This window comes from Miscanthus floridulus, chromosome 8 (genome assembly GCF_019320115.1).
Source record: "Miscanthus floridulus cultivar M001 chromosome 8, ASM1932011v1, whole genome shotgun sequence".
Taxonomy (NCBI): Eukaryota; Viridiplantae; Streptophyta; class Magnoliopsida; order Poales; family Poaceae; genus Miscanthus; species Miscanthus floridulus.
The window spans coordinates 59,538,436-59,549,950 of record NC_089587.1 but is presented as its reverse complement, the minus strand read 5'-3'; the positions used below and the strand labels follow the sequence as shown (position 1 = coordinate 59,549,950).

Genomic DNA, 11,515 nt, shown 5'->3' with positions numbered 1-11,515 from the left:
TCCGTTTGTCGATTTGAACTCTAACGGCATGATGTCGGCTTCCAGTTTGCTCATTGGACAATCCCTATACAATGGTGTTTTGCCATCTTGTCTTATTTTCTCTAGCTTTCACAGCTATCTTTCACTAAGACATCCGGTCTCTACATTACGTAGCAGTTGAGAAATGCCATCGTTATCCTCGGTGTCGTTAGCTAGTGTGTTCCTAAACACATTATTAATTGTGGCCATAGGTTCCGTATTGACACCGAGTTCCTCGTCAGCATCATGGATGGCTACGTCAGGCATGTCCACATCATCATCGTTTTCCTGCAGAACATTCACACCAACCTCGCCATGCATAGTCCATATCGTATAGTTTGGCATGAATCCTCTGGTAATCAAGTGCGATCATATAGACTCAATTTGACGAAAGTTCCAATGATTCTTGCAATCTTTTCATGGGCAGAAGATAGGGTTCTCATTTCCAACATGGGCTTTGGCATCGGTGATAAACTGGCTGACGCCATGCATATAGCGCTTGTCCGTTCAGGACAGATGCATCCACTCTCGATCCATCTCTGCACAAAAAAATACTGAGACAGTAATTGCAAAGAATTAATAAGAAATCGAGCTTCATGAACAACAATTGTAGCTCGAAAGTACCATTTTTGGAAAACATTATTGTACACTAATTATTGGAAAATTGAAATTGGTAGCCCCGGCCTTGTAAATTGAAAATCGTAGTAAAAAATAATTATTGTGTAATAATGAAGAACATCTATTCTACTATACTTCTAAGAACTAATTATAGCATCACATACTAACAATGATGATCTTGACCACCATGGAATAATTAGCTAGGAATTTAAATATGTTCATAGACACCAACCGTTTGGATGATGGATTCACCACAATTTGAGCCTTGCACAAATGTCCAATTGGAAAAGTGCTCTCTAGAATGGGGAAAGAACTAGAACGAGAATCAAGCAATGTAGCCATCAAAACGAAGCTAATTAAACAACAAAATCAAAGGAGTGGATGTTTGTTACTAACCTTAAAGCAAAAAGATCAAGCCATTCTTCAAAATCCAAGCACTAGCTTCATGGTGAAGAGTAGCCGCAACAATGGAGGGAAGGGTCCAAACGCGTGCCTCTGTTCTCGGAATGGAAGAGAGGAGGAAGGAGAGGACGGCTGCAGCCTTTTTGTGTTGTAGGCTTATCACCGTCGGTTCTTGGCTAGAACCGACAGTGATAGAGCCTAATCACTGTCGGCTCTTAGATTAAACCGGCAGTGACGAGTGGCCGCCAAAATACTGCCAGTTCAAGCCACAAACCGGCAGTGATGTGGTCCTTCACTGCCGGTTTTAGCCTAGCCCCAATCATTTTTTCATTTTCAAGCTCATAACCGGCAGTGAAGGTACATCACTACCGGTTCTCACAAATCCGGCAGTGATGATGCCGGCAGTGATGTGCAAATCTGGCGTAGTGCGGAAAAGCTATTAAATCAGAGATAATGATGGTAGATTTTAGATCTTAGTTGTACCTCACTTGCTTAGAGGTAGATGAAGATGATGTGGTACTCCCTTGCCCTTGGAGCACCTCCAATTTGTAGATCGGGGCCAATAACTAATGACTAGCTTGAGAAAGAAAGAGACTATGAAGAACAAGTAATCACAACAACAAGCACATGGGACACAAAGATTTATCCCGAGGTTCAGCCACCCCACTTATCATATATGGGTGTGGAAAGCCAAGTACTTCATTGTGACCAGTTTTGCCGTGGATTCGGTGCGAGGTGTGGCATAGGTAGCTAGAAGAAGGTAGTACCTCGTCTCACGGTCAAATAGTTCATGGGCACCCATGGCTGGACTTGCGAAAGGTTGAGACATCGAGGTATCACTTATCTTTAGTGAAGTTAATGTGTACCCTTCTATAGAGTTTTGAATTAATTTTATGCTATAAGTTCTATGCTTCTAGATACAGACTAGAAATGGGCATGGACTCATGGAAGATCGAGCTCCAATTGCTAATTGCTTGAATTTATATCAACCATGCTTCTCTTGCTTTGTTGTTAAGATCACATTTTTATTCTTGTATAAAATTAAATGCTTTTATGCAAAAACAAATGCAATCTTTGCTAATGAACCAAATGCATGATCCTTGTATCTATATCGGGTCTGTCCTGTTGAGCACAACTGAGAACTCACCCTGTAAATCTTTGAGCTTTGCAGGTACCCCTGCTCCAACGTATGGTTTCTTCTATGCTCCTGAGTCCTCTGAGGGCCAAGTGAAGCCCTATGTGTGGCTTTGGTAATTGAGTGGCAACTAGTGAACTAACCCTTATCATAAGTGTTGTGATTGAGCTAGGTTATTATGTCCACACCATGGTTGAGCATGGATGGCACTCATGGAAGAGATGAGAGGTGGCCACATGTGATCAAGTGCTCAACATTCGGAAAAAGAAGAAAGAGAAAAACAAAATCTAACATGTAAAGGCAAAGGTATAAATAGGGATTTTATTTTGCTGGTCAAGACGCAATAGAGTGTGTGATCGGGTTTACGATAGATATCCGTACTATTAAAAGAGGGAAACTCCAAAGTTCATTTCGGTTCTCTAAGTGTCACTAGGTGTGAAAATACATTTCATATGCATTAGAGACCTAGTGACGTGGTGAGAATCAAGTAAAAAAAACCCTTTGAAAGTGTTTGTGAAATTGCTGGAGCTGGAGCAAGAGCCCGGCTGGAGGAGCAGGAACCCACCATTGCAACGCGGACGGCAGGCGCAGAGGGCAAGCTTCGGCTCTCATACAATTTTATTTAGAAAAAAGAGACATTGGTAAATTATTCTTGTATTGAATGATTTCTTACATTTCATTTTGTGGAGAGATCAAATTCAGTTGTAATAGCTTGTGTGCTCTCTGAAATTAATGAATTAAATACTGGCAGTCAGTCCTTAAACCTGTGGTTCTATGCCACTTATAGATCAGCGAATTCTTAAAATTAAAATTTTCTTCCTTGAACTTGATAAGTCGTATACCGAAGGTCCATACCCCTTGGTAGGACGCTGACTAGAATAAAATTTTATAAAAATAATCCTACCGTAGTCATTTGGTATCTCTAGCACTCCTTCCCCAAGCAAAAATAAAGCCTCTCATCCGATTCCTGGCAGGACGGTGGGGAAAAAAATATAGTAACTCTCTCTAAATTTTTTTAAAAAAATCAGCCCCCTAAAATATAGTTACTCCGTTTGAATCATTGTATACACTAAGCGTGCATACTGTAGCTTAAAAGGTCATTAGAGCATAACGACCAGATCTCACATATTGCATCTCTTATAAGTTGTTTTAAAGAGTACCCTCAAATCAATTTATATTAGAATATAAAAGAGCACTTCTGTAGCAAATTACCTAAAATATGTCTCCTATACTTTTTAGGATAGGGCAGTGGGAGTTGTCTGTATTATTTAGGAGAAAGGATGTTTTTTTAGTAGATCTTTTAAAAAATATAGGTATAGGAGATAAGATAGGAGATCTGTTGCAACACCTTTATTTCTTGAAATACTTATTTTTAACAATAGAAGATTGGATAAGAAATCTAGTGGAGATGCTCTTACCTATGCATGTCGCCATCACCGTGCATGCATCTGCCAACTGCATGTTCTACGTTAAAAACTTGTTGTTCCATATAAAATCACACTTACTAATATTTGTATGCTTGGCACAATAATCACACAAGATTTTGACACCAAACGCGTGTGTGCCGAACAATCCGAAACAAGATCCTCTAACTTCGACCTCTCTAATAACTTCAGAGTGCAGTCGGAGAAGGATCATATCACCGTTCGGTTCGCGAATCGGACGTCCGCGCTTCGACTTGCACAAATGCAGTATCGGTGTCGCGGAGAGGTGCGCCGGCGAGCTATGGCGGCCTGGTGGAGAGAGGAGCGCCGATCAGTCTACCAGGAGACCTCCCATGGCTTCCTTGGCTTGAGATGGGCCGGCTGCTGTATCTGTATTTGAGTGGGCCTGTGAAATTGAAGTCGCTGAGACCAATTTACAGGGTCACGGTTAGTTTCAAATCCATGGTTGGGACGAACGACTGCAGAGAAAAGTCGAGGAGTCAGAGGATCTCGTTCCCACCAATCCATGCATGATCGCATCCTTGTAACCTAATCATTCATACATAGAAAAATCCACGGGTGTCGGACACACAATAATAAAATAAAATAAAATAAAAAGTATAATACTTCCTTCGTCCCAAAATAAATACACATCCCGTTTTCCAACAAGTTAAATTCTTTTTACTTTAACTAAGTATATAGAAAATAATATCAATTTTTATATCTCTAAATAAATTTACTATAAGTACGCCAGGCAGGTTATATGTAGGGCCGGTTATAGATGGTCTATAGGGACGGTTGGGCCTGACGTCCCTACGCATTAGTAGAAATCAATGATTTATAAGGAGGGTTGGCTAACCGCCCCTACAAATCGATTTTTTAGGGATGACCGAGTATTTGTAGGATCATAAATCTAGGTCAAAAATAGCAAAAAAATAAAATTCAGCGAGACCCCACTTCATACAGTCTGACATGAAGCGATTTTTGCACAAAAAAACACAACACGACAGATTAAACCCTTGCCTCCTGACTCATTTATTACTTCTCTAACCACTCCACTCCACACTCACCTATGTTTGTATGAGATATTCTTCCTCCTCATGTTATACTCAACCGAATTTGAAATGAGAGTTTGGGACTCTAAACAAATTTAAAAATTTAAATGAAATATTGTCAACTACAAAGATGTAGATCACAAAAAGTTAAACGACTTTAGTTTTGGTCGTTTCTCCATCTGAGGTTGCGGTTTGAAAATTTTAAATTTCAAATGTGAGAAATTCAGACATAGTTTTCCTTGAATAGATGATTTTAATTGAAAAAGTTGTCATCTACGAAGTCGTTTGACTTTTCGAGATCTACAACTTTAATTTTGATCGTTTTTCCATCCGAGATATTTTGAAAAATTCAAATTTCTAACGTGAGAACTTCAAACGTAATTTTGCATAGATATATATGATTTCGATGAAAAAGTTGTCAACTATAAAGTTCTATATCTTTTTTAGATCTATAACTTTTTTTGGTCGTTTCTCCATCTGATGTCATTTGAAAAATTCGAATTTCAAATGTGAGAACTTCAAACATAATTTTCCATGGATAGATGATTTTGAATAAAAAAGTTGCCAACTACAAAGTCCTATAACTTTTCGAGATCAGCAACTTTCATTTTGGCCATGTCTCCATATCCGAGGTCATTCGTAAAATTCAAGTTTTAATATGTAATTGTATTGTTCGGTGCCCATTTGTAGAGACGGCTCTGGATCCCGCTGCCTCTACAAATCGGTTTGTAGAAGCGGCTGGATCTAGAGCTGCCCCTACAAATAGGGTTATTTGTGAGACGAATGAAAATACCTGCCACTCCTATAGATGTATTTGTAGTTATGGCTCATTTTAGGAACCATTTTTTAAAGGCAGTTTTAGATTGAGCCGTCTCAAAAAAAAAAGAGACGTGGCTACCGATGCTTTTCGTAGCAGTATGAAAATATGTTCCAATATCAATGTGAGGATACTTATTACACATCATAAACATGACTATTTTTTAATATATACTTACTTAATTAATAAACTTAAAAATATACGAGAGGTGCACTTATTGTGCGGCGGAGGTAGTATGAATAAGTGCACTCCGTATTACCACCACCACGTATACATACATACATAGATACATGGATATTATACAGCATCAAAGGCTGAGATCGATCGAATCACGGACCGAAGTAGATGTGATCCGGAAGCCTGGGCTCAGGGATAGCCTTGAGCTGGTGCAAGCGAGACACGGAGATCCCAAGCTTCTCCTCCATGCCCAGCTCCTCCGGCGCCATGCCGCCGGGGAGCCGCCACGCGTAGCCGTGCACCAGGTTCGCCAGCACGAGCTGAACCACATCCTGAGCCCAAAGCCGTTGGCGGGGCACATCCGGCACCCGCGCCGAACGGCAGCAGCTCCAGGTGCTGGCCCTTCACATCGACATTGCTCATCTTGCTCCCGGCGAGGAACCGCTCCGGACGGAACTCACCAGCGTCGTCGCCCCACACGGTGGGGTCCCGGCCGATGGCCCAGACGTTGACGATCACGCGCGTGCCGACCGGGACGTCGTAGCCGGCCACCGTCGTGTGCTCACGCGACACCCGCGGGACCAGGAGCGGCACCGCCGGGTGCAGCCGCATGGTCTCCTTCACGACGGCGTCCAGGTACGGCAGGCCCGGGATGTCTCCCTCGCTGACCAGGCGGTCGCGGTCCAGCTCGTCGGTCACCTTGCCCAGGACGTCGGGCTTGCTCAGAAGCTCCGACATGGCCCACTCCACCGTCACCGATGAGGTGTCCGTGCCGCCGCCCGCCGGTGATGAGCTCCAGAACGGATGCCTTGACGCCGTCGCGGTCGAGGGGGAAGTCGAGGCCGGGGTCGTCGGCGAGCTGCAACATCAGGTCGACCATGTCCCAGGGCACGAACGCGTCGCCCTCCCGCCGCCGCCAGTCGCCGTGCTCGCGCAGCACGTGCTCGATGAACCGGTCGAACATCTTGGCCAGCCGCTTCATCCTGCCGACGTATACCCGTGCGGGTCGAGCCAGCTGAGCCACGGCACCAAGTCCCCGACGTGCAGCGCGCCGTTGAGGAAGAAGATCTCCACGACCATCCACTTGAACTCCTCCGGCGTCGCCGCGGCGGCAGACCCGGCGTCCTCGCCGACGTACTTCTTGCCCAGCACCATGCGCGAGATCACGTTGAGCGTCACCATGAGCAGGTGCTCCTTGAGCACCACCGCCGCCGTGCTCGTGCTCATGCTCGTCGGGTGCAGGTCGCGCAGCATGGCGCGCACCTCCTCGGCACGGACGCCCTCCGTCAGCCTGATCTGCCGCGCGCTGAAGAGCTCCGTCATCCACAGCTTGCGGAGCTGCCGCCAGTACGGGCCGTAGTGCGACCACAGCATGCCGGAGTAGTTGTACACGGTGTACTTGCCGCATGCCAAGCGGGGCCGGCGAGGTACGCCAGGTCCTGGGTCCTGAGGATGATCTCGGCCACCTCGACGGAGGAGCCGACGGCGGCGGGGAAGGCGCCGAAGCGGAGGGACATGAGCGGGCCGTACCGCGCCGAGAGCTCGTGGATGGAGCGGTGTGGCAGGGCGCCTAGGAGGTTCAGGTTGCCTATCACCGGCCACGGCCGAGGGCCCGGCGGTGGGAGGTTGCGCTTCCGCGCTGCTTGACGTTGCTGGTGGCCAAGACGGCGGAGGACGGTCGTCGTCACGAGGAAGAGCGCGGTGGCCAGCAGGATCATCGTCGCGAGGGAGGACGACGCCCATGGTGGTACTGGTACCTCCATTGCTGAGACCTCTGGAGTCTGGAGCTAGCAAGGTGGTTGTGTTTGTGTAACGTAAGAACTGATAGATGAAGACTACTGGACGTGGCAAATGGAAATGGATGAAGGGATTTATGTATATGAGCACCCGCAGTGTTGCAAAGCTTGAAAAGCCATGTCACTGGTTGGTTTCATCGATGCCTCAATTCTATTTTTGGGTTGTTTAGTTCCCCCAATTTTTAGAATTTAGCACTATGTAAAAAGAAGATTCTTCATCACATCAAATTTACGGTACATGCATGGAGTACTAAATGTTGACGAAATCAAAAACTAATTGCACAGTTTGATTGTACTTTACGAGACGAACGTTTTGAGCTTAATTAGTCAACAATTAGACAATTATTACCAAATAAAAACAAACGACACTGTAGCTACATTGCCACTACAGTGTTCCTGCCGGCGTCAATTCGGCGGAACTAAACGAGGCCTTTGTAGTTTAGGGATGTTTAGTTACTCCAAATTCCAGAATTTGGCACTATGCAAAAAGAAGATTCTCCGTCACATCAAACTTATGGTACATGCATGGAGTACTAAATGTTGACGAAATCAAAAACTAATTACACAGTTTGGTTGTACTTTGCGAGATGAACGTTTTGAGCCTAATTAGTCAACGATTGGACAATTATTACCAAATAAAAACAAAACGACACTGTACCAACGGTGCTGCTACAGTGTTTCAGGCGGCGCCAACTCGACGCAACTAAACGTGGCCTTACAACGTGAATCTTCGATGCCTGAAACAATGTGGGCCCGTCATAATGTGACGCACAGACAAACAATAGCCTTGGACTCACACATATGCAAGTGCGGCATTGAAAAAGATTGTTCATTTACAGAAACGCTAATGGACAACCGGTTGTTTCAACCAGCCCCAGCAACCGGTTTTTTGTCCGAGGATTTGCTTCCCCTGCCTCCCCTCGGTCATCAGATTGAGACATGCAGCAGCAGCGACCACTGAGACGCTCTCTCGCCAATCGCTCATGGCCACGGGCACCGCCCAACCGTGGCGGTCGCCGCCGCCGCCGCCGTCCGCGGCGACTCCCTCCGCCCCGCGGTTCCCCTCTTCGCCGTCGTCGTTCACGGCTGAGCCGTTGGCGGAGTTCCTCTGCCCGATCTCCAGCACGCTGATGGCAAACCCATCGTCACGCCGCTGGGCCAGACCTTCAAGCACGCCTGCATCCAGGCCTACGCCGCTCTCGCCTTCTCCCCTCCCGTCGTCGTCGCCGACAGACTGGGTGCGGGCGCCTCGGCCGCGGAGGCCACCAGAGGGCGACAGTCGCCAGGACGGAGAACACGGCAAGGGCCTTCGATCCCTCCCGTTCACAAATTGTTCATAATTTGTATTTTTTCTGAAATTTGTGAACAATTTGACATATATTTCTCTGATATTTGGAATCTATAGAAAAAGTTTGTAATTTTTCTTTTGAAAATTTTGGCATATATTTGTGTTATTCGTAAATTACATCACTTTGTCCAATAAGTCATACTGAAGACATCATTGCAAATATAATAATAAGACAAGCAAATATTGGTTGTTGGGATGGGCTAAAACAATCGGTTGTTGGTTAGACAGGCACCAGGGATTGTAGAAGCATCGATATTGGTATTTCTGAAGCAAGCATGGCCTTTTGCAATGGCAAAATCGATGCCTCGACTTTCTCTTTCCAGATTGTTGCATCGATTTCTCATCACACGCTGTGGCTGCTCAATGAGAGTGCGTTCCTTATGGAGTTGTGGGGCCAAGCGAGTGTGTGGTTGGAACAAAAATAACACATTGTGGTTATGCAAGAAGACGTTGAGATTGATGGCAAGGATACGTAAGTGTTGAGCTGCATGACTATATAAGAGACGTATATACGTACGTGACAAATTATGTCTGTAGCTGGACTTTTGTACTTTTGTGGGGCAAGAGGCCTAGGCAGACAATTGGCGCCGGCCTGAGAACCGAGCATAGCTCGGGTGGAACCTGAGAACCGAGCGTAGCTCGGGTGGAAGGCCCGGTGTTGGCACCTTGCCGGCCGTAGTTAGAGCCTCCGTGGGCTGTGAATTTCTGGTCTCTCATCGGGGTTTGTCCCTAATAAAATTCTATTGTTTCTCACGTGTGGAGCCACAGAGAGAATGCGATGCACCCGTCGTCTACGGAGCCTTAGTTGGACCCGATGATATCACAAAGGACGTGATCTTGTGATCTGGGTGTAGTTGTAAGTTTGTTTGTGTACGCCTGATGTGAGTGTGGTGTGCGTGTGTGAGGTTAATATGAGTATGTACATAAATAGATGCTACAATGGTATCCAGATGAGAGACTTTAAAAAAAAAATTGGCGCCGGCCTCGGTACACGCCTCAATATTCATATTCATTTGCCTAGTTATTGTACACAAATATTTTGGACAGTCACGTCCTCTCACGTCAGCGATGAATCAAGCAATGGGAAATATATATACCATGCGAAATATTATATTAATTCGTGGCAAGAGTCTTCACAGGCAAAAATAATCCCAGCTGCCACCGTGTGGCCCTCCCTGATGAACAAGAGTCCACAGAACTTTCAGGAAATCGGCTGCAACCAGTGCTCCTACGATTTTAAGGGCCCTCCGGTGATCTAATCGCAACGGCCTCTTTTGACCATGTATAAAATCTTATAATATATAGGCACTAATTTTACTTGCAAAACGAAAGCAAATTTAATAACATATTTTTAATTTAACATGTCTAATAATTATGGAGGAACGATGTAGATTAAGCAATATATTTATAGATGTATGATAATTATCGAGGAACAATGTAGATTAAAAAAGCAATATATTTGTTTTCTTTTCTCACCCATCATAAATGTTTCTTAGGTAACATTCTAAAATTCTAACACCTAAATTAGAAGAAAAATGTGACTATATAGGTACAAAATACTAGAAGTCTACAATACTATACAAATAATTAATTTGGATTAAAAATAAAAAGAAAAAAATACCTTGGGCCTAAACAACTGATCGGTGATCGCAATTCGTAAGAAGCCAAGAATCAAAATGTCGTCGTCATGGAGCCCTGCCTGGTCGCCGTCCTCGTGCACTATGTGCGTGTCTCCGGTAGTCTAGCTCTTCGCGGTGGCGTGGCTTGCCAGCTCCGCGTGTGTAAGGCGCACGTCGCGAACTCACGATCAGAGTGTGCTGTGTGCAGCGTGACTCCTCGCCTCCTCTCTACCCGAGGGCCGTGGGGAAAGAAAACTAGGAAAGAAATGCCGATGTTGTCTTTTTGGACCGCCTGGCCAGATTTATGTGGCCAGATTTATGTCTTTCTTCTCATTAGTTTACTAATGCCTAATGAACTATAGGACCTGAGGGTTTGTATATCTAGGCTTGGGCCCCTCCTCCGCTTAGGTCCTCGGGCGTCGCACCTCGTGCCCTACCTCTAGGGCCGGCACTGTTCATCACCTCTCATTGCAAAATCACCTCTGAGGCTTTTAAATTCTTGACCAAAGCCTTTATGCCGAATTGGTACGAACTTTTCCAACAGTAATTTCATCCTTTTATTTTGCATTATATAAACTAATGCGTATCCAGGTATAAACCATCGAGAAGAAACGTATATAGAAAATCATTGATGGAGTTGTTTATCGAACCATCGACATCCGACATCTCCTCGCCATCGTGAGGAGCAAACCTCCCGAACACGACCTTTTTTCCCCAACTAATATATTTCAGCCCAAACCAGGTGTAATATTAGTGGACTGACCGACCCATCCAAGAAGCAACTTTCAGCCCATGTCGAAAAGTCGTTTGGGCCTCTAACAAATGCTTTGAAACAGAAATGTTGAGAGAGAGAGAGAAAATCATTTTACCCTCTTAAACTATAGTTGCAGTCTAATTTTTCTCCTCAAATTCTAAAACTAACAACTTACTCCCTGAACTCTCAAAATCATTAAATTTATCTCCCTGGCCGGGTTTAAAGTGGTTTTGAACACGGTTTTATCTTTTTTTAATTATAAATTTTCAATAAATATTTGATAAGGTTTTTAAACCACAAAAATAATGTCTCTAAGTTTCTAAAAACTAGAAGCATGCCCCGCGCGATGCCG

At 44.9% G+C, this 11,515-nt stretch overlaps 1 pseudogene; it reads right to left on the bottom strand.

Moving 5' to 3' along the window:
• Positions 1-5,798: 5,798 nt before the first annotated feature.
• LOC136472232 (trimethyltridecatetraene synthase-like) lies at positions 5,799-7,409 on the bottom strand (annotated as a pseudogene).
• Positions 7,410-11,515: the final 4,106 nt, after the last annotated feature.